Source organism: Talpa occidentalis, unplaced genomic scaffold (assembly GCF_014898055.3).
Source record: "Talpa occidentalis isolate TD23 unplaced genomic scaffold, MPIMG_talOcc4v2.1 talOcc4.6, whole genome shotgun sequence".
Lineage (NCBI taxonomy): Eukaryota > Metazoa > Chordata > Mammalia > Eulipotyphla > Talpidae > Talpa > Talpa occidentalis.
In genome coordinates, this window is record NW_023604972.1 from 116,710,507 (window position 1) to 116,733,136 (window position 22,630).

The window sequence follows — 22,630 nt, forward strand, 5'->3', positions numbered from 1 at the left end:
AATTAGACCAAAAAATGTTAAGAAAACTGGATTTAATGATGAAATAAAGGGGCATTTCCTTTTCTCAATAGCACTATGAATGGGCAGCCCACACTCAATTCATATACAGACTTTCTATTGATGGCAATGGGATTAGTGTGATGTTTAAGTACAAAACAAGCAATTGAGATCTACTCTTTGTTTAAAAGACTTCCTAGCAAGATGTTAAAGGCAGGAGCTCTGTCATCCTCTTTGAGAGCCAAGCCCTCATGTTTAAAACCTCATGAACTCTTTGGGCGATCAAACTCTTTGCACTAATAAGTCAGGCAGAGTAGCATAAGTCCTAAACATAAAAGTTTTTCCATTTAAAAAGCTTTCTTATGGTCATTAAACATTTCAGACAAATACTCATTATGAACTAATTGGTAGCAAATGTTAATTTGAAAACTTCAGCTGACTTTGAGTTATAATGGTTTGGTTTTGAGACCTAAAAACCAACATAATGAGAAAAATTGTATGAGCATCTTTCCATGCTAAAAAATTTCAACCAGCAAAACCTATTGTTCTTTAGATGCCAACCTAATAAAGTGAACCGTCTAATCCTAGAGAAGTCTCTTTAAATCCTTTATACCATAAAGATAATTTCTTCCGATGTGTCTTCTTCCTTTTCCACTGTCATTCTCTAGATATGTTGCAACATGTTTGCAAAAGTCTTAAGGTTTGAACTCTTGAGGACTAGAGACAGGCATTTTCTATAGAAGTGTCTATCCATTCTTAGGATTCTTTTACATTTTCCTGTCCCATAGAAACATTTATCAAACTTCACGGTACGGATTAATCTAAGAGTCTCAATCATTTTCCTCTCATCTAGTAATACCAGATTTTTCCAGCTGCATGAAATTTTTCCTTTCAGTTACTCTATGTTTATTGGTCTTGCGTGATAGTATTATCACCTTTTATCAGGTGGGGGCTACTGAGGGGAAGTGAGGGAGGCATATCAGGGCCAAATCTTTCTAATCACACACACATATTTATTTACCGTCACAAAATGTGCCACTCGCCATGACCATCCTTTTCTCCAAGTCTTTACTACTCTATTCTTATCACCTCCTTTAAATAGTCACTTAAACCACATTCAATAAAGGTAATCATTTATTAGCTCTACTTAAGCAGGTATACTCTGTATGCCTAATTAAAATCTAATTTATAGATTCTGATTTTGAAATGTTATATACTATTGGTTAAGCAAATATATTTCAGTTGTGTGTGTTTGATCATACCTCGAGTTTGTTTCACGAATTGTGCAGCTTTACTCTTTAATCCTCTTTTATTCTCTCTCTCTTTTTAACCGTCTCTCATTTTTCTTTTTCCCTCCTTTTCTCTCCCTGCCCCCATCCCTCCAACCTCCCTTCTTTATTTTTTCTCTTCCTCTCTGTCATTCTTTGTGTCCTTTTCTTTCCTCCTCCTTTCTGTACTGTCTTTTATTTCTATAACTGCATTCTTTGGGAACATTTGGTCAACTAAAAATTTCATTTTATGGGCAATATTATAAAATTGATTAGATTACACATAAAAGTTACTCGAATTATTCAGAGGCAATATAGGAGCAAAGAAAGAAACTCTAACTGGTTCATTCCACAGTTTAGTTTTTATTAGGTATGTGTTTGTGTTTGAATCTAGGCAAGCAGAATAGCTTTCTGGTTAACCACAGACTCTAATGCTATTCATGAGCTTTCAGATCCCTACATAGTCACTTGCTGGATGACTCTTGTTAAATTACATGACATTTCTTGCACTCAATTTTTCCATTTGTAAAATGAGAATAATTGTAACATCCACCTCATAAGACTGCTGTGAGAATTAAATCAATATATGAAAAGTATTCAATATAAATGCCACACAAGTTTTAGCTAGCAAGCTTCAGACTCCCTTGTCCATGTATCTAAACTCCAAAGAACTCTAAAACAAAATTACCTTTTACAACTAATTTACAAGCACTGAACTTAACTAAGGTGATACCTTTCTTTCTCGCCTTCTAAGTGCAACCATACTTAAATTACTATACAGAAATATTAATGCATTGGCTTCAGACTGTCCCAGGTGATATAATATTAAATTCAGTATATAAAACATGTTAACCTTTGCAAATTCAAAAACCCTACATCAGATACACATCTTGTCCCAAGAGATTTGGATAAAAAATTATACATATTATCATTTCCTCTATAGTTTTGCCCTAACAAAATATCAGCTCAAGTTATGAACTTGTCCTTTGTATACTGTATCTGATACATGAGTTCAAAGTTTGTGATTATGATATTTCTGAATAGGTCACTCCATTGTTTCTCTCATCCCTGTATTTTTATCTTTTACTTTCCTCATATTTTCTTTAATCATTTAGGAATTGCATTAAAGATGAATAACAGAAAACTTGATTGCAGAGCCTTGGATATAAGTTTATAGTTATGATATGCTAAAAAATATTTAGTATCCAAGTGCCAGACCAGTACAGTGGCCCCATAATGCAGTCTTATAATAGGATCTCTGTTTCCAGGGAAGAAGAAGCCCTACCAGACTTCCACTTAACACTTTCTGGTCTGAGTTATATAACAGGCTTACTTGTATCTGCAAGAAATTTCAGAAATCTAGTTATTTACCTGTTTGTTTGTTTGTTTGCTTGTTCTAAACAGAAGCAACAAAGAATAAGTGGGTTAGAATGGATGTTAATTCAGTCAACCTGAATTAATTCATCCAACATCACCACTGTCTATGCTCACGATGATAGAAAGTGGAGGCACTGAGTTAGGAAATAACTGTCATTGTCAATGAGTCTAGATGGAGGAAAGCATTTCAGTTTCCTTACAGTCCCTATATCATAATATGACCATACTACTGTCTCTATTTGCTTCATTGAACAAAGAATCAGATCTCTAAGTTGTTAGACATTTGATCATTTGTTCTACCTTTCCATGCACCCAGATACATGCAGAATTCTTTCATTTTAATATATATGAATTTAAGTACATATGTGAACACTTGTGATTCTGTGAGATTATCTATGGCAATGACTGTGTTTAAGCATGAAAAATGAGAATGTGGATCTATGAACAATCCTGTGTTTGTGTTCTATTCCTTTCTTTGGATAAGTTATTCTGACCAGGAAAAAATGAAAATGTAATACACCTTCTTTCCATAATCTCTTCTCTTCCATTTTCATAAATCTTCCTCTAAGAAACTTTCATTTATAATTAGGTAAGACCCTGATTTTTCCCTGGCCCCTTGCTGTTGATGTTTCTTCCCCAATAAGTAAAAAAGACTTATAGTATTAACAAACCACTGAGCTCAGAAATGCTGTGTGAAATGTCTTCTCTAACATTTTTTTTCTTAAAGTAGGAATCCACAACTAGTTTAATAGCATATTACCAAATCCCACTATAGCTTCTTTATCCTGTTGGTTTTACAAATATTTCATCTGTTCCTCCAACAAGCTTACTATAAAGAGTAGTTGCTTTCATTGACTGGCCACAAAAAGCCATCATGGTTTATGCTGGAAGGTTTCACAACATTAAGAAACTATCAGCATATACAAAATGTCCGATTTTCTTCTTTTTCCATGGTGCTGGTCTGTGTTGAATTTAACTGCTATTGTGTTGTTCAATTACTCTTTCTAATTTTCCTCTGGGATATTTTTCCCTTTACTCTTTGTTAGGCTAAACAGTTTGTCATCAACAAATTCTTCCCCCTTACTGTTCTCATGTTGTTCATGTATTTGGCTTATCTGATCCAATTATCCCCACAGGGATACCATCATAACATCTTTGCATACTCAGAATTAGTCAAGCATTCATACTATTCATTTCTTATTTCATAATAAATACAAAATCCATAATTTGACCTCTATTTTTGCCCCTGTGGTTACCAACCACCATTCAAATAGCTCTTCTAAAGACATTAATTTAAAGCAACCTTTCAACATTACCATAAATTCTATTCATGAATATTCAGTAGTCACCATTATTTATTCTTCTCAGAAAATTCTAACACCTCATAGAATCATGAAAACAAAAATTATTCTTCTGAGGTCATATAGTCCATGTTCTTTCCTCTTAGATTATACTATCCCAAAGCCATTAATTTCCCTATGCTTTTAATATGAGGCAAATAAATAAACTCATTTTAAGTTCCTATTTTTGTCTTTGGATTCCAAGACTCTGGAAGAGTGTGGGTGTGAAGTATACTATATGCCTTCCTGTGTGCTTCTGGTGCTAGGTGCTATTGTCAGGACACCAGACATAAACATGATTCTGAAATACCACAGAAGTCTTGTATGTGTACTAGAAATGAATGCTAATAGAGATAACATCACTTCCTTTCTGTAAATAACGTCATCAATAATACTTGAAAGCTGGATTATTTCATTGAGTCAATCAACTAACCCAATTTATTTATACAAACTAATTTGCCTGTTTCATTACATTTGTCATCAATTTTATTTTGCTCTCTCAATGTCCCAGGTTGGTTGGTCGTGTCCCCTTTGACACCACCAATGGTTAAATATGACTACCGTTTGTACATAAAATGGAGTTATACATACGGCTTACATATAAAGTCAAAATTCTTAGAGAGGCAAATTTGCTGCAAACAGAATATGATAATACCACACTTAATACTAATTCTTACTAAATCCACCTCATTCTATTTTTCTGTTGAAAGGATGACTAGCTATGCTTTGCTTTAAGTGATTATCTAATAATAAGTAGGCTACTTGTGTTTGAAAGCCAGTAGCCAAGATGTACAAAAATTATAAAAATAAATATCAAATTGGAATTAAATAGCATTCAAGACTCTTAGTTTACAGAACCATTTAAAATAAAACTGATTGGGATATCAGCAAACCCATCTCTTACCCGATTCTTACTATTGGGTGTGTGCCTACATACACTGAGAGAAATGCCAGGCAGAATTGCCATACTATTTACACTAAAATAATCATTCTTACTACTATTATTATTTGACTGAGGGCATCTGACTGAATTCAACTAGGTAAAATGCACAGCGTATCTGCATCATAATTTACTGGGATTGCCCACACATAAGCCACCACTGATTACCAATGTATTATAATTCTTACTTACTGGAACTCTATAAGAGATGACACTACTAGCCATTTCTGTTTTATTAATACTATTTTCCCCAGTATCTTTTTTGAATTACTTCTACTGAATCATTATGGACTTCTTTTCTGAAACCAATTCATAAATATTACAGTTTCCTTGATTCTTTTCTTCTACTTTTCTTACTTGTGTCAGTTCCATCATACCACAACTGCTAAATGCATAATCTGTAACCTGAGGTTTTTTACTCATAAGTCTTTTTGTCCATTTAACATATCCATCTGGATATCATACAGACATCTCAAAACTAAGCTGATGGTATTTGCTCAAAACCTTCTCCAAACATTTCTTTTTCCATTAACAATTCTAGTTTTTGATTACTCTAAGCCCAGAAAACACAATCATTCCAATTTCTTTCATTCTTTGGCATCAAACCCTCAATAAAATTAGCCTCTACATCGTGTAAAAGTGACCTCTTGAAAATTTCTCTGTGGCTATGCTCTGTGGATATTGCATTAGTTCAAGCTAACATTGTTTTCTTTTTTGGATTATGACAAGACATCCATCTCTGTCCTCACTGATAACCAATATGTTCCTGGACTAGCCAACTGCACTAATGTCACCAGGATAATCTTTTGAAAATTTTCAATATAACACAATTTTTATGGGTTGAATTATCTCCCAAAAATCATATGTTGAAGTTCTAATTCCTAGCACTCAGATTGAAAAGTTATTTGGAAATAGATCATTGTGGATATTAATTCGTTAAGATGAGGACATACTAGAATAAGTGGATCATTAATCCATTATGACTGGTGTTCTTGTAAAAGGAGGAAATTTGGACAGGGACCTAGGTATGTACCTAGGGAGGATACCATGTGAAATGGTCAAAAGATCAGAAACAACTACAGGGAGGGTATGGAGAAAAAAATAGCCCTTGTCCTGTTGGTGGGAATGTGGACTGGTCTAACCTCTATTGAAAACAATACAGAGGTTTCTCAAAATATTGGTAACCTCTTTTTTAGACCTGGTGGTTTTGTCTGGCTTCTCCTTCAAACTCTCTTTAGAATATGGAGATTCCTGATGTCTTTATCCACAACTTTAGGAATTTAGTTGAAATCCAGGTACACTACACAACCCCCCACCATACACATAAACACACACACACTTCAATAGCCTTTTTATATAAACATGGAGAAGAAAATTTACCTATTCAGGACTTAGTTTTACTTTTTAACCAAGTATCAAAGCCACAAAGACAAATGGGGAGACATTTTGAGCAGAAAATGAGGCATTTTGATACTGCATTTATTTGCATATTAGTAAAAAGGGTAGAACTTCCTTTGAAAAGCTCAAAACACGTTTTTGAACCATTGAACTTTTGCCTTCAGTTTAGAATGGCATTTCATGCATCCAACAGTACCAATCAAACATGTAGGTCCCCATTAGGCCAATTTTAAAACCCTTCCAATTTTGTGAAAACCATAATGCTTATGCCTCAGAATTTTCCATCCTCAACAACTCCTTTCACGTCATAAGAAATATACTTCATTTAAAATAAAGAAAAGATTTTAAATTAAGTCACAAAAGATTCAGAGAATTGTAAATTCAGTCCAGTTCTTTGAGACCACAATTGATGAAAAAAGTTATTTTGCCAACTTCGGTTTGTGTTATATTCTTAATCTTATTTAAATGTAGGTATTTTGTAATTTCCGTTTTTTTTCATATTAAAAAAAAAAGAGCTGTCCGCGGGGGATTATGAACAAAAAAATTTTGTGAATGAAATGCATCTTGCAGAATCCAGTTAGTGCACATGCTTGGCCTTTATGAATGCTCAAAATAAATTTTATCTGATACAGACACTCTGGGGCTACCATCTACCATCGTCTTGTATTCAAAACACATAACTTTAAAAATTCATACGTTACAAATTACAAAGGGCGCATAAAGTGAAGACTCAACTTCCCACTAAAAAAATATAGGAACATTTCTAGTTTACTTTATGCATTGATAATCTTATTTCAGGCTTTATAGAGGATTATTTTCCACTTCTGAAACAATATCACAGTAAACTTGTCTCTGTTTAACATGTTCCCTGCCACCTCTGTATTATGTGAAAATTCCCTTTTAATATTATCAATCCTCAATTGAGAATATGTAATTTTCAGCTACATAGTAGCTTAAGTGGTTCATAAATATGCACCATATACTAGGAAGTAACATTTAAGAGTTGGAAGGAATTTAGGTCAACAAGGAGCTGGTGCAACAGGTTCCAGAAAAGTAGAATGAGTAAAAGAAGAGGGAAGAATTGGTATTTTTAAAGGCTAATTAATTCCCTCTTTTGTTGGTTGTATTTAATATTTGATGGTTTTAAAACTACCATACTAGTGGTAAGTTATCATCAAATTCATACAGGAAGCTCAGAAGGTGAGAATGCATAGAGTAGCCTGAAACAGTTCCACATCCTACTTGTTTATTCATATAGTTATCCGAAGGCTTGGGCAAAGGGACAGTTAGTATAAAGACAATGTTAGTTTTCTTTCTACAAAGAATCACAAAATATATTGGTAGTTGCAACTGATAAAATTAATTTTTCTATTAATGAAATTAAGAGATCAAAAGTAACCCATTGTCCATTGTTATAGTAAAAGAGAAAATTAGTTCCTGGGTAACATAAATAAACAGCCTAAATAAGAAATGGAACGGCAAGAGGTTATGAGAGAGCAGAAGGGAATCAAACCAGATCAAGTACAATGAATAGAAGAATATTACACAAAGGAAGAAGGGAAGAAGAGAGAAATTTAATCCATTGGAGGGATCCTTTGGGAAGAGATGTATAATTTCTGTAAAGAAAGCAATATGCCCTATTTCTTTGAAAAGACAGAAAGGTCTTCTAGAATTTGGAAACATAAAGAACTTAGTTAATGAATCTACAAAGAAGAAATAGGAGAATGGAGATTGCCATTTGTATAACTTACCTGGACAATCAGTGATTGTTCTCTCATTCTGAAATAAATACCATCCTCTCCATAGAGAGTCAACTGGGACTCACACAATTTACTGGCCTAGCACTGTACCTGAAACAAAGTTCAGTCAATAAATGTAGCTTGAAGATGAATAAATAAATGAATGAATCTTCTGGATCACAATCACTTACTTAAAATGTTGAATGGGAATAAATGATAGAAATAGAAGAAACTTGGGATAAACGCTATAAATTATAAATACATAAGCAGAAAACAAAATCATTTATTGATAGCATCTTACCCTATTTTAGAGTTGGAGCATTTTTTTTGGTAGAAGATGGGAAAAATAAGTCAGCTAAATAAGTAGGGGTACAGAAAAGGATCTGGTTGCAGCATCAGGAAACATTCTACTAGATTAATGGCTCTAAAATACATTATCCAGAATTATCTAGAAATCTTCCAGGTTTTTACTAATTTTAAAATCAAAGTCATGGGGGAGGAAAATCATTATCAGATAAACCTAAAAAATTGGATATAATGAAGGACATCAGTCATTACAATGAAACAGGGTAAACAAGGGCTGCAGAAAAAAAGGATGCATCGTCAAGAACTTCAGAGAGACTCCTGTGTGCTCAAAGTCCACACCAACATTTGGAGTATAATTCAATGCAGTAAACCCTTAAGAGTTATCATTTGAAAACATGACCATAACAATGAAAAGTTTGTTTTAATAAAAATTTGGAAGAACTAGATGAACTCTACATATCACAAAGATAGAAATTTCTTCTCTAAATCTATATTCTGCTTTTTGTGGCATTAAAGAAAACATCTCAGAAGGTAAAATAATAGAGAACAAGGGAAAATGTTACAGAGAAGGTTAATGGCTTAGCTACTGAAAGGGAGTCTTGTAGAATGTGGACTCTTGGATTGTGCCTAGAGGTGGTTTCCAGGGCTAGTCCTATCAAGAATAGTATCTACCAAGAGAGTTAAATGCCTTATAAATTCTAGAAGAATCTGGATCTTATTTGAAAGGAAAACAATACTGAATAGCAGATTTAAAGATCAAGACAAGGCAGAAAAAAGGGGTGGTCAGAAGCCGGAAGGATTAAGGGTGAGGTAGTATGTTATGGAAAAGTTTATGACAAGCAACTCACAAATAAAGCAATAGACAGAGAGCAAGAGTGTTTGGATTTCCCTTACAGAGGATGTTTAGTGTGAAAGGGGTGGGTGTGGGCAGGAATATTAACAGGTGTCAGAGGCAGCAGCTCAAAAGAATCAGAGAGCAGACTTGGAAAAGAACACAAATATAATGGTGGGGGGAATTTTCAGCTTCCTGAAATCTGTTCAAAGTGTCATTTAAGAACAAACAAATATCTTTATGATATCATCACATAAAGCATAGATTTTAGAATCAAATAGGTTTAATTTGGAACTTGGTTCCTCAGGCCCCTGTGAAGTTAGGTAAGTGATTAATCTCCACATTGGCCTCAAATTCTCATCTGTAAAATAAAAACTATCATAACGTATTTACATGCCTGTGATATCAGGAAGAGTAAATAAATTCAGAGTTGAATCATGCACATAGTGATATTCACGTAAATGTTAGCTTGCTCTTTTTTTTTAAAAAAAGATTTATTTATTTATTCATACAAGCACTGGGTACAGTCACAAGAGCGGGAGGGTGACAGAATTCACCAGAGCCAGAGTGGGGAACAGAACAGGCAGACTGATGAAGTACATTGCTGAGGGGAGCAGCGGGCGGCAGGAGAGTTCTGCGCGCCATGTGGGACCCTAGTCCAGCGGCCTGGGATTGAACCGGCGCTGCAGAGGCTGCGGGCAGCTTCGCAACCCAGCACTCAACAGCTGTACCACCGGGGAGGCCCAATGTTAGCCTTCTCTTAATATTTTCAACTAAAACAAATGATCTAAAAAGTCTTTATTTTGCCTTTAAGTAATTTTTCCACCAGAAGTCAATCTGATTATTAAGGAAGACTTGGTTAAAGAGGTAGAAATGAGAACTCTGGAGAAAGTGATGTTACCCTGTCGCCTTAAAACATTGCTTCTCTAATTCAATGTAGCTGTGAAGTATCTGAAGTTCTTTTGAATATACCCATTCTGACTCAGTTTACCTAGCATAAATGTGAGTATTTGTTGTGAGCGCCAAGGTGATACTAACGCTGCCTGTCCCTGTAGCACATATTGAGCGTCTGGGCCACAGAAATTCCAGAAGTTAGTAAAGCAAACATGCAGGAAGTCACACGTGTAACTTGGATTTTAGGAAGGCAAATTTCAGAGGCAATAGACATACTGATAAGATTTCTTAGATAAAGACCTAAAAAGATGACTGAAATCCCAAACCAATGATTAAGAGATGAAGTTCTCAAAAATGAACTCACTGTTTACATGAAATTCAAACTTTACTGACCATCTTGAATTTTATCTGGCAACTCTACACTTAGAAAAAAAAATCTGAGGGCAAAATTATGGGAAATCATCAATATTTGCTTAAAATAAAGGAAAAAAAATAAATTTTCTTCTGTGAAAACGTTGATATCAAGAAACCACAAGACATATATTTAAAAATTAAAACTAGAAAAACATCAAGAGGGATAAGGGCAAAGTCTCTTTAAAAATAGTTAGTTGTTAAAACTTGCCAGACTTCTCAACCTATTTAGACCTATCCTGTCATGTGTGTATGTGGGTGTATTTTGGGGTAAACTCTAAAACAGCTTTTAAGTGTTTTCTATACTTTGTCCTTCCTACTTGGAGGTCACTAGTGGTAAGTTGTTATTGTTTGTGAGTATGGCCCTACCCATTGGGTTTCATGGTGGAAACTTAACAGAATTACAACACTAAAAGTAAAATAAATTTTGATCCACAGTGCCAAACCATCAAATAGAATTCTCATTACCAATACTGAGATCTCTCTACCTGACAATTCTCTAAATATTAAACAAAACCCTGATGTCAAGTCTAGTGACACTAGCTCATTCTTCAATTTAGCAATTAATAACAGTAAAAAATACTATATGTGAAATTACATGTCTCCCTAATATTATCACAAATTTCAGAAATACTAGGAATTAAGTCTGAATTGTTCACATTTTGTGTACCTGAAGTTAAGCATAGATTCCAACATATAATGGGGACTCAATTATTTTTGAATGAATAAAATTTTAGGACAAAATGAAATGTACACAAGAGCATCACCTATCTTTTCTATCTTTTTAGTTGGCTTTTCATAAGTATTTTTTGATGTTCCCTCACACCTTTTTAATATTTATTAAATGATAAAGTAATGAACTCTTATGTCTCAGTTCTTCATCTCTGAAATGGGGACAATAGTGTACCTATTCCAGGCTGGTTATGAAGATTAAATGAGTTGCATAGGAGAATGCTTGGAATTCTGCCTGACACATAGTAAATATCATCCTCCATCTTCATCATCATCATCATCATCATCATTGTCACCATTAGCTGCAGCATTAACATAGCTGGGCCTTTTTTCCAGTGAGAATTCAGCCCCTGACTCTTTGGTCCTTGTTAGTCACTTCTCTGTTAGAAGATTGGTCTCAGGCTGGATTGACTCTTCTTTAAAAGTCTTGTAAGAAAAAAATTATCCCTCTGGAAGATGCTATCCTAAAGTGTTTCCATGAAAAGTAATGTTTCTCTCTTTATTTGATTGCTTACTACCACCAACCTGCTTTAGAATCTTCTCCTAACCATTGGTTATCATAGTTTAATTGTGCCACATGCAACCTCCTCATCCCCACAATTTTCCCCTTTTATTCTAAAAGCCTATAGTGGTGTCATGGTCTCTGCTCCTGTTACTCAAACTGGATCAATTGAAAATGGAGAATGAACCACAAGTTTTCTTTTAGAGTTCAACTTGTTTAACACGAGACAGCATGTTTTATACTGTACTGACCATTTAACTATTATATTAGAATTCTCTGCCATCTATTGCTTAACAGATAAACAGATTCAGATAAAACATTTAGTATATATTAGGGCCTGAAACATATGGAATACTAAGCTACTTAATATTCTTGTTGTATGTATCTCATTTCCTTCAGACCAAAGTTATACTAATAAATGTAATTAATGTAAAACCTGCTTAACAACATTAATTGTGGTCATTAAATGAAATCCCTAAGCTCTTTCCTACATATTACCAAAAGCTCCCCCCTGAATCACCTTATAGAATGGTTAACCACGCAAGACTATTTCTGTTGGGCTTTGGTGCTATAGGAACATGTCTTCCTGATGAGATCATGTTCCAACCTGTCAAAAACGTGTGTTAGATTCCCTCCTTGTTACCTCTTGGAATTGAAGGATGGTGATCCCCTCATCTGGCAAACTTAATTTACTCCTTAGTTTCATATAGGGTTTTCTCCTGCAATGAATATATAAACATATGTAATTAAGTTTTTTAAATATTTTTAATGCTAATAAAACTTTCATTTTTTTAACCTCTAATTAAATTTATTTTCTTACATCATTGCTCACTTTCATACAGTATATGACTGCTCCTCTCAAGTGTAGTCCCCATAGTTTTCCCATCACCATAGAACATCCCCAAAGTCCTGTAGTCTTCTGTAGGGTCAGGATGGACACAGAGCAGATTTTCTCTTTCCATGCAGACCGGGTAAAGGAAGAGTCAGAGTCCTCAGTGGTTTTGCAGGGTTTTATTGGTATTACCAGGTACACGGCAGGCAGCAGCGCTGGGAGGCTGGTAGGCTGGCAGGCCTCCCAGCCCCCAGCAAGTCTTCACTCTGGGCTCTCCTGCATTCTCTCACATTCTCTCTGCTCTTCTCATGGCTCTGCTTCTCTCTCGGCTTCTGCTGCTTCTTTCTCGGCTTCTCTTTCGGCTTCTGCTGGTGTCCTCATGACGCCGCCCTTAAAAGCCCAGTCTTAGCCCAGGTGAATCCCATCTACCTATGCCCACACCCTATTCCAAGTGCCCGCCATCAGGCATGCATTCAGGACCGCAAGGATCCATCATCTATCCTGATGGCGGGAGGGCAGAAAAGCCTGACATTTTTCACTTACCCTACATTTTCCCTCCCCTGTTTTACCCTCCTTCATCCCCTCCCTTGTTGAATGCCTCAGATCTGTGGTCAGATTGCAAGTTTTCTCTTTGTTTGGTTTCTCTATATTCTACATGTAAGTGAAATCATCCCACATATATCTTTTACCTTCTGAGTTACTTTGCTTAGTAATGCTGTTTAGTTCTTGATTGTAAAAAATATATAAAATAATATATATATATATAAAAAAATACATGGTAACGGCCATTTAATTAAAAAATATGAATGCATTTTTTAAAAGTTATTTGAATATGTAAAATTTTCATTTTTATAAAAATGTGGAACTGTATCTCTTACTGTTCTTAATTATCCATAGTCCAGATTATTTAATCCAATAGCCCTCAACCTTGATGGTACAGCTTCTTAAAATTGCAGATGTTCTATCTGATCCCAGAAAAGTCAACAAAAATTTTGAGGATGAAAACGAGGCATTACATTTTTTAGCCCTAAGCCCTATAATACATTCTGATGATCAGTCATGAGACTCTTTCCATATCATGCTAATTGAAAATATTCAACAAATCAACAATATTACATTGTTTTATTACAGGTTGAAAATGATAATAAAGACAACAAAAATAATCAGAAAAAGTCAAAATCTAGAAATGAGAAAAAGGCATAGATCACCCTTATTCCTGTGTATCCAAACACATCATCTTATAACTGGGAACACTTTGCTCTTAGAAAATCTTGATCTCTGGTAAGAAATGGTGGGATTGTAATGTTGGAAAATTGCCTGTAGTACTCTAAAATACTCTGTACATGAATGACATTAGAGTTTTGTGCTTTGAATGCCTGGTTTGTTTTTTCTGGCATAAGTATTCTGCTTGATGAAAAGGGGCAACCAATGTAGCAGTCACATTATGATAATAAAGTTCTCTAAGTTAATTGCTAGTAATAATTTGAAATCTGATGAAAAGATGTATTAATTTGAATTCTATTGATCAGTTTTTCCTTATGTAATTTAAAAATAATTCACAGCTTAAAGGAAAATAGAATATATGACTGCATTTTAGAATCTTTTTCTTAATCCCAAACATATTGCATACATTTTAAATAATGCTAGACAGAAGATACCATAATGTGATGCTTCAATTATCCATTTTAATCTTAATAAAAATTCAGAGAATTTGCTAATCAATATGCACAATGATTAAACAGATATATTCCTAGTAGTTTTAGAGCCAAAACTTCCAGAAGGATCTTAGTAGGGGGGAAATAGCCTTCTTGGAAAGGTTATAGCCCTAAGTTTAAATAACTATGACTGTTCTGAATCATTTAATGTATATTAATATCTATGTGCTATAATAAGACCTTAAAATGGAATGTGGTCTGTCGATTCCTAATATCTATTCAAATATGTTATTAACTCCATTGTTCAGAGAACTATTTTTCAGTTTATGAATTATTTATTTCCTTTGTCTTGAAAAGGTTATTACAACTATTGGGACCAAGACAATATTAAAGGTCCAGACCTTGACGATAATGCTCAGGAGATATTTAAGCATGGAAGAGAGGCACTGATTACAAAAGCAAGTAACTTTTAATTTGAATGAAGAGCCATCACAATGTTCTTCAGAATTTCAAAGACATTCTACATGGATTATTGAACAACAACATGAAATGAACTCTCTAAGAACCCCCATGTGCTTTTAGTTTGATGTGAAATACAGCAGACAAGATTTTTGCCAACATTAGATCTAGGGAATGGGGTGATATCAAGAATTATAGCCTTGACTTTCACTTGTTATCTTTTGCAAACCAAACCAAAGTTCTGACCATTAATTGGCTTGAATGCGCTGAGTTCATTAGATTCCAGGATGATTTAAAATTTTCCAAAGAACATTCTGTATGGCCATAGGACATAAACCCTAATAGATGCAATAGGATTTAACCCTTTATATAAGAGAGAATTTTGAACTTGGGGTCAAAATAGGTTTAAAATGAGAAACTCATATCAAAAATAACAACCAAACCATGTACTAGCCACTACTATCATTAAAATACAATTTGTTGCTTTGTAGACATAAGATTGTACTATTGGCAAGTGTTTTTTCATGGCAAGAACCAAGCTGATATAAGGAAATTCTATATGACTGAAATTTCTGTGAATGATGTTCAGCTAAAAGCTATCATCCCATGGTCAATTAAAGAAGCTATGAGATTTGTAACTAACTCAATTTTACATCCATTATGTTGTCATTTTATCAATGACATCTGAGTACCATTAAATATTAAGAAGAAGGACTAATAGCCACACATTCATAGGGAAAGTGTATTTTCTATTAGAAAATAGAATTGACACATTCTTTATTATAATACAATTTCATGAAACTTACATAACAAATGAAGAGTAAACTAATAGCTGATGCAATCCTGTTTTGGAACATTCAACACCTCCTCCATCATCATCAGAAAATCAAGATCTTCATAGTATTAATTTAAGTATGTGAAACAGTTATTTTAAATTTCCTTGCAACCTCCTAAATATTAGTAAATTTCAATTGAGACACTTCTAGTGAATCATACATTATTCTGCCTCACATAAAGCATTCTTACATGAAAAGCATAATGACAATAGATTATTCATGCGACTGAAGGAAGAACTCAAAAATAGGTCACTTATCAGGCATCAATAACAAATTTTATTGCTGGACTAATATAAACCTAGAAAACATCTGTGAAAAGTGCCCAATGGAGTCTGAACTACACATAAAGAGCTTGGTTTTCTTTAAATCCTTATCCTGGAAATACTTCTTTTAAAGTTTATGGAGTGAAACCAGAGATAGGTTTTACCTCTTTTATAGTTCTATTATCCCAGCAAAAGTAGATACTTAAAGAGTCAGCTATTATTTCAAAAAAAATAGCTTCAGCAATAAATTGTCAATGATATCATTGCCAAAATTAAGCTGTCATTAAAGTTCTCTGTACATTTTTACCAGAGCATTTAATTAAATAAAATATTGTGACTATAATACTAAAAGTAATCTTTTCTCTCAGATTTCAAAACCAGTGAACATTGACACATTTTGAGTGGAAAATTATAGACCCTTATGATAACTTAAAAGAATCCAATAAAAATTAATAAGTGCATAAACTAATTAAGATGTTTAAGTGTTAATAAAGAATCTAATAATATATTTTCGAAGACATCTATTTCAACTTCCTATTTGCTCATTCAGGAATTCAAATGCCTTGACTTTCCCCACTGCCTCAGCAACAAGGGCCATTGTCAGTATGGACAATAATCCCTCTCTGTGCTCTGCTACTCCAAATACTACTTTCACCATAACTGCTAATTTGATTATCTCACAGGAACCTCTGTTCCTTTTTATTTGCAATATAAATTCTCTTATCCCTTACAGTAACACAATGTATTAGTAACCTTTGTGATGTTTCACTATATCAAAGTCAATTGGAAGCAGGTAAGTTTCCATAGCAGGATGGGTTGGGCATCTGTACTAGTAACAGTAAACTCACAATAATTATAACAAGTTGACTCAAAACTGTATAAGATTCAAAAACAATAGAAGTGCTAGATGGTATAAGATGAGACATTTCTAGATGGTATAAGAGGTGTGGAGGGGGGTGAGGAGGGCAGTCATCTCCCATATTGTCATTCAGAGACCCAGAGCGATGAAAGTTCTGCCTTCTCCAGCATGTGCTTCCAAAGTTTTCTGGGAGAGACCCCCCACTCCCTATTTTAGGCAGGTCCACTGAAATAGTCACTGCTATGAAGTGATTTCAAACTTCAGTAAAAGGAATTTTTATTAAAGTTATTATTCAGAGTCAAACTGAAGGCCCAGACCCAAGATATTAATATTATATTTCTCTGAGTGAATGATGCCAACCCTATAGTTGTTGGCTTCAGTTATATAGTTAAATTACAAACACAGAAATAACACATAATTATTTTTTTCCTAACAAAGGAAAGAAGACTTCTAGTTAATTTCTAACATTTTCAGTTAACTAAAATTGTCATCACCAACAAGTCAATTAACTTAGTTAATTGGTAAAGGAAAAGCACTTCTCATAACTTCAAAGCAATCCCTTCATCTTACAAAGCTAATTCAGTCAAAGCTATCTGTGTTTGTAAAGGTGCAAAGACCTGAGATTATTTGAGTATCTTATCCTAAAACTACCCCTATAGACCTGAGAGCACAGTAAGTCTTTTATCTCATGCTCCTTCTTCCTGCAAAAAAACATGACAGGAACTAACAGATTTTCCCTACATTTCCTTTGTTTCCCACACAGGATCCTTCATTGTGAACTAATCACTGCCTCAATCTCTATCTCAATGATTCAATCTCTAGAGATGGTCTAGGTGAGACAGAGATCAAAAATATGGGATTTTCTTTTCTTGGTCCACAGGCAGCAGGAAGGGGGAGCATGGAGGGACACCATGGGCATGTATGAACCAAGCCTGGAAGGAGCATCTGCTGTCATATTTCAAACAATACAGCTGAGTCAAGTGGTAATACCTAATGATGAGGAAAGTTGGAGAATGTGTGCTTTCTTGGGAAATCACTTTTAAGTATGAATTTTGAAGGATAATTGACTACACCTGCCACAGCCCAAGGTACTTTAGACTGCAGCTCTTCCAGTCCACATAAAGGACTCTTCATGTCCCCAAATCTGCACATGCTTTTAGGGCAGTCAGACAACAACTGATTTCCAAACTAGGCACGAGACCTACTTTTCCACTCTGATCTCTCTCTTGGTAGCCTTCTATGGTATGCATTCTAACTTAAATATGCTAAATTATATATCTGTTTAACACCTTGGACCAGGTACTGATAGCCATCCCCAAAGAAACTCTTCAACCTCAAAAGAATATAGGAAAAAAATAAATTTTCTGATTAAGTATGTTCTTTTAAATTATAAATTAGACCTAACTCATATCTCAACTCTAACCCATCTGGTTTCCTTGATAGGAATGTGAGGTGATTTTGAATATTAGTTGGAATTTATGCAGGCATAGGAACTAAAGAAAGAGCTCTAGATGATAGGCAAAATTTGAGCAAAAACTGACATGAATTCATTCATTTATTCATTCATCAAATAGATATATTTCTGAATCTCAGAGAAAACACTGACTTTTTTATTTAAAAGCCAGATATTATATTCTTTACATAGACTATAAACTACCTTATGGCTGGTGCTATTTGTTATTCTCTTGGTAATGTTCATAGAATTGATTGCAAAGTCTTTGTCACAAAAATTTTGAAAGTACAATTTAGAGCTTAAAAATAATTTATTGGTGGCTTTACCTACTAACTCTATCAATGAATATACCTTGAAATCAAGATCAGGAGGAAGATTAGAACAAATTCAAATAGATTATAGGTATTTTCAAGATTCAGGAAGCAAGCAACTAAAAATGAGAGTAATGTATTTTAGATTTGTATCCATAGGCAAGAGCCCAAGATTCATGAAACTCCATCTTCAGAATACTGGTTAAGCAATGACATTTGGAAACATCAAGAACATCAACTCTCCTATAATCCTCCTCTCTGAAAAAGTCTTGGCTAGGCCCAGCCCAGCTGACTGGATTTGAGAGGCTGCCTCAGAAGGTAGATGTGCCTCTTGCTTGCATCTGTGATGCAGGATGCCTTAGCACAAACACCACTAGTGTTCCAAGAAGTGATGCCAAAGGTCAGCTTGGAGAAATGTGTCCAAATGTGCTGTAAAACCAAAGAAACCTGAGACTCAAAGCCAAGACTGCCAAGAATCCAGGCAAAGCTACACCAAGAAACAATGGGTAAGAATTGGGAACCGGTGGTTAGTAACTGGCATCTAATGCCTTTGGCTATCCTTGTTCTATGTGGGTGTAAGGTGAGACAAAGCCACTATGACAAAGGACCTAGGCCAGAGTGGAAAAAGCAAACTGAGTTTAAGAAATTAGCTAGGATAGAAATAAGTGCCACCAGAGAAGATTTCTAGGATGAAATCTGTGGTAATTTCTAACATGAAGTAAGTGGTAACAAGTATCACTTGATTTGAAAAAAAGCTGATAGATCATGGCTATGTCCTAAACATATTCATTCTTTTTTATTTATTTATTTATTTATTTATTTATTTATTTATTTATTTATTTATTTATTTATTTAGTTTTTAAGTCATTGTTCATTTTTATTTTTTTTTTTTATAGAGGCATGTTTTTTTTATTTATTTATTTATTTGTTTGTTTGTTTGTTTATACATGCACTGGGTACAGTCAGAAGCGAGGGAGGGTGAGAGAATTCACCAGAGCCAGAGCGGGGAACAGAGCAGGCAGAAGGCCCGAAGTACACTGCTGAGGGGAGCAGCGGGCGGCAGGAGAGGTCTGCGCACCATGTGGGACCCTCCTCCGGTGGCCGGGGAGCAGCCGGGGATCGAACCGGCGCCGCAGAGGCCGCGGGCAGCTTTGCAACCCAGCATTCAACCGCTGAGCCACCGGGGAGGCCCCATTGTTCATTTTTAAACAATGTTTGCTTCTGCCCCTCAGATGTAGTCCCCACAGAAATTGCTTCACCAATGCATCTGTGCACCATCACCACAGCCTCCTGTGTTCCTTCCTCACTCTCTCTGATCCCTCTCCCTCCTCCTCCCCTGCAGGATGTCTCTGATTTTTTTTAAATGATTTTTTTTATTTATGCATACAAGAGCTGGGGCACAGGCCAGAGATGTGGGGTAGGGGGCCGGTGAGAAGATTCACCAGAGACAGTGTGGGGAACAGAACAGGCAGACTGATTAAAACACACTGCTGAGGGGAGCAGCGGACGAGACAGAAGTGGTCTGCTTCGCCATGTGGGTTGCTTCCTGGCGGGCTGGGAATGGAACTCCTGTGGTAGAGGCTTTTTCGGATTGCTTCATAGTGCGGTACTCAACCCCTTGCGCCACCAGGGAGGCCCAGGATGTCTCTGATTTATAATTGTCTGTTTGTTTTTGTTTTGTTGTGCTTTGTATTAAACATACTCGTTATTGACTCAATTTTCAAATAGAGTTTTGAATTTTAACCATGAGAATCATTGGTATAAAGTAAGCAAAACATAAGAACATTAATAGTCCTGAATCCCCTTTGAAACAGTTTAATTGGTTGTCTGTCACCTAACAATCTTATCAGTTATGACAAGATAGGAATTTACAGCTTTTCCTTCCTTTATTTTTTTATTTTTTTTTTTAGTGTGACTTTCTTAGATTGAGTTTCCCTAAAACAGGCTCAGATACACAAATCTATGGGTGAGTGATTTATGAAGAAAGTACTCCCAGGAAAAACCAGTAAGGGAGTGGGAGCCACAGGACAGGAAGGGGGAAAGCCAAACAAGAATGCAATTTCAGCAAAGTTCCCTGCCCCTCAAGAATAGGTGCAACTTGATTCCCCAGGGGTCTCTGGAGTGTAGCTATTGCTGAGTTGTCCTGTCTGGGGGCAAGAGAGCTGCCTTTCAAACCCTTGCATTGCACAGACCAGCACAAACCAAAAATTACTCTGAGCTGAAAGAAACACCAGAAGTTTTGTCTTGCCCTTTTCACAGCAGGTGAAGGTCGTCCTCTTTTGAACAGTCCTAGGGACAGCTGTTGACAGCAAGAGTGTGACGAATTCAGCCCGGACTCACCAAATACTAAAATGATAACCGAGGGAATCTGGACAGAAGACTGATTTGGAGAGTACTACACATGATTTTAATTTATATATGTAAACTCTATTCCATTAAAAATGTTTACATCACAATATGTTCATTTTTTATAAGAAAAAGCAATATGTTTGTTATCTTGTGTTTATATTCACAAGAATATAAAAAACAAAAAAGTCTAAATCTCCCACGAATTCTTCTCCATTCTACTCCCTCATTAAAATTGTTATACATATATATCTTTACATATATACGTGAATAAATATATGGTCATGCATGTAAGGTTTGTTTTTGTTTAGTAAAAATATCAAGAGTATGCTCAGTACATCATTATTTTGTCTACTTAAAATTATCACTTGGCTATCCTTCCAAATAAATAAAAAATATATGTATTTAACTTATTACCAAAATAAGAAAAACATTCAATGAATGGATGACCCAAAATATACTAAAATGTTTCCTTATGGGAAATAAATGTTTCCTAATATGGAAAAAATATTTACTTAAGAATAGTAGACATTAAAGATGATTTTTAGGTCACTATAAATAATGCTACCTATGTCTTTCTATGGAAGTGTGTTGGCGCCTAACCTCGTGGCATCAGGATACTCCCCCTTTCCGTGATTGGCTGTGCTTCTTTTGGCCCAGTGCGCATGACGGCTTTGGCCTGCTTCTTCCGCTTCCGGTCCCCAGCTATAAAGTAAACGAGACCTGCGATAGCTGAACAAAGAGTGCACGAGTCTCCCTCCGTGGTGTACCCCTGTTCTTCAGGTCGCTGCTCTCCCCTCGAGAACCTCGTTGACCAGTCCGCAGGCTCGGACAGAAGTGTTTTATTTCTATAGGATAGATACCAAAAAGTGGGATTTCTGGGCCAAAGGGTAAGTAGATTTCTAATTTTAAAAGGTAAAGAGAAGATTAGCTGCTATTACCTTGCTTTCTATTTCACTGAGAAAACAGAAGCAATCAGAAGATAACCCTTGCAAGCAGCCTCAAGCAATGTACCATTTGCCAGGATCTTTATCATTACACTATGTGCTCTTTCCTATCAGCAGTGGACTGTCTGTTCTCCTCCTTAAGTCTCGTCTCTCCTTCTATATGCTACAGAAATCCCCCTTTACTACACAAGGTCATTTTTACTGCAGCAATTCTTCCCATTTTTCTCTCTCTCTTATATTACTTCAATCTTTCCACTTGCTCAAGACAAAAAATCTTGACAAATAGTGCCATCCATGACCATTCTTTTTTTCATGCTAACCATACGATGCATCGGCAAATCAAGTTGATTATAGTTTAATATATGTCCGGGACATAAACACGTCGCACAGCCTTCAATGTTACAATCTTTGGTCCATACAATCTTTCCCACCCCAGATTATGGCCCTGCCTGCTGAAATAGTCTCTGTTTCCTCCTTTGTTCCCTTACAATCTAGTCTCTACAGAGTAGCCAGAGTAATCTGTTTTCATTAAAAATAAATTAGGTCATTCTTCTGCTCAAAAAATCCCAATGGTTTCCTGCTTCTCTGAGCAAAAACTAAAATATTCATATACACACACCCACAGGCCTTATATAACTGCCAACCTCCAATTCTTTACCTCTCTGATTGGATTTTTGCTTACTCTGTACTCATGGCTGATTCTGTTCCAGCCATGCTGTTCCCTGCGTTCTCTGTTGAATATTTGGTCATGCATCTACCGCTGGATCTTTGCACTTGCTATTATCCCTGACTAGAACAATCTTCCCAATTTCTGTTTGCCTAATACCTCCTCTCACCTTTAATTCTCAACTCAGATGCGATCTTAAAAGTAAAGACCCTACACATTTTTTAAAATTGTAATGACTGCTTCTATTTTGTAACCCTCATTACATT

At 35.4% G+C, this 22,630-nt stretch overlaps 2 long non-coding RNA genes across 2 annotated transcripts; both read left to right on the plus strand.

The window, feature by feature from the left end:
* Positions 1 to 9,491: 9,491 nt before the first annotated feature.
* On the plus strand, positions 9,492 to 15,296 carry LOC129144786 (uncharacterized). The gene is made up of 3 exons (XR_008549392.1): positions 9,492 to 9,520; positions 13,700 to 13,849; positions 14,581 to 15,296. It is a non-coding gene; the product is annotated as an uncharacterized LOC129144786 (long non-coding RNA).
* Positions 15,297 to 17,525: 2,229 nt separating this feature from the next.
* Positions 17,526 to 20,841, plus strand: LOC119260920 (uncharacterized). Its single transcript, XR_005128856.2, has 3 exons — positions 17,526 to 17,728; positions 18,550 to 18,910; positions 20,664 to 20,841. It is a non-coding gene; the product is annotated as an uncharacterized LOC119260920 (long non-coding RNA).
* Positions 20,842 to 22,630: the final 1,789 nt, after the last annotated feature.